This window comes from Myotis brandtii, unplaced genomic scaffold, assembly GCF_000412655.1.
Source record: "Myotis brandtii unplaced genomic scaffold, ASM41265v1 scaffold1145, whole genome shotgun sequence".
Lineage (NCBI taxonomy): Eukaryota > Metazoa > Chordata > Mammalia > Chiroptera > Vespertilionidae > Myotis > Myotis brandtii.
Genome location: NW_005353947.1, coordinates 670,367 through 672,275, shown reverse-complemented (window position 1 = coordinate 672,275; position 1,909 = coordinate 670,367). Strand labels below are relative to the sequence as shown.

The 1,909-nt window shown below is 36.6% G+C and overlaps 1 pseudogene; it reads left to right on the top strand.

Moving 5' to 3' along the window:
- The window catches only part of LOC106727957, a 19,209-nt pseudogene extending 17,822 nt beyond the window's left edge, over positions 1 to 1,387 (top strand).
- Positions 1,388 to 1,909: the final 522 nt, after the last annotated feature.

Genomic DNA, 1,909 nt, shown 5'->3' with positions numbered 1-1,909 from the left:
CATACCAACATCCGAATTATGGGGGTGCCAGAAGAAGAGAGAGAGCAAGATATTGAAAACCTATTTGAAGAAATAATGACAGAAAACTTCCCCTACCTGGTGAAAGAAATAGACTTCCAAGTCCAGGAAGCGCAGAGAACCCCAAACAAAAGGAATCCAAAGAGGACCACACCAAGACACATCATAATTAAAATGCCAAGAGCAAAAGACAAAGAGAGAATCTTAAAAGCAGCAAGAGAAAAAAAGTCAGTTACCTATAAGGGAGTACCCATACGACTGTCAGCTGATTTCTCAACAGAAACTTTGCAGGCCAGAAGGGAGTGGCAAGAAATATTCAAAGTGATGAATAGCAAGAACCTACAACCAAGATTACTTTATCCAGCAAAGCTATCATTCAGAATTGAAGGTCAGATAAAGAGCTTCACAGATAAGGAAAAGCTAAAGGAGTTCATCACCACCAAACCAGTATTATATGAAATGCTGAAAGGTATCCTTTAAGAAGAGGAAGAAGAAGAAAAAGGTAAAGATACAAATTATGAACAACAAATACACATCTATCAACAAGTGAATCTGAAAATCAAGTGGATAATCTAATGAACAGAATGAACTGGTGATTATAATAGAATCAGGGGCATAGAAAGGGAGTGGACTGACTATTCTTGGGGGGGAAAGGGTTGAGGGGGATGCGGGAAGAGACTGGACAAAAATCGTGCACCTATGGATGAGGACAGTGGGTGGGGAGTGAGGGAGGAGAGTGGGGTGGGAACTGTGTGGAGGGGAGTTATGGGGGGGAAAAAGAAGAACAAATGTAATAATCTGAACAATAAAGATTTAACTAATAAAAAAAATGAAAAGGGAGCCCACTGTATCAGAGAACATATTTGGCAATGATACATCTGATAAGGGGTTAATTTCCAAAATATATAAAGTGTTCATACAACTCAACAAAAGGAAGACAAGCAATCCAATTAAAAAAAAATGGTCAGAGGACCTAATACACATTTCTCCAAAGAGAACATACAAATGGCCAAGAAACATATGAAAAAAAGTTCAATGTCACTAATCATCAGAGAGGTACAAATTAAAATAACATTGAGGTACCACCTCACACCTGCCATAATGGCTACCATAAATAAATCAACAAACAAGTGCCGGTGAGGATGTGGCTAAAAAGGAATCCTAGTATACTTCTCAAAATATCACTTTTGATGAGATTGTCAACATTGCATGACAGATGGGACACAGATCTTTAGCTAGAGAACTCTCTGTAATAATTAATAAGATTCTGGAGACTGTCCAGTCTATGGACTGCAATGTTGATGGCTGCCACCCTCATAACATAATAGATGATATCAACAGTGGTGCAGTGGAAAGTCATGCTAGTTAAGAACTACAAAGGAAAACATTTCAGTGAAAGATTATTTGACAAAAAAAATACACATGGTGAAAGCAAATATAAAATAACTCATCCACTTATTCATTAAACAGCTATTATTCATTGATCGTCTATTCTTTACCTGGCACTATTCTAGACAGCAGAAAGACAAGATACTTGATTTCATTTCATTACTATTCTCGTAGCCCTTTGAAATATAGATATTAGGAACCATGTTATTAATTGATTTAGGTGTTTCTCCCTATAATTTAATCTAGTGTATTGATCACAATATGCACATATATTTCTCCTAGATTGTAAGCTCTTACAGAGCAAAAGCCATAGCACATCTTTACATTTCCTCATCACTGCAATGCTCAGCATACTACAGAGTTACTAAATTCTTATCAAATTGCACTCAAAATCTAGGTATATGACTTTAATAGACATATATGCTGGCAGCTTATGGAAAATGAGAGGTTGTTTTTGTTTCTACTTCACCTCTTCACTTGAATAATCAAATTATCCATCTAC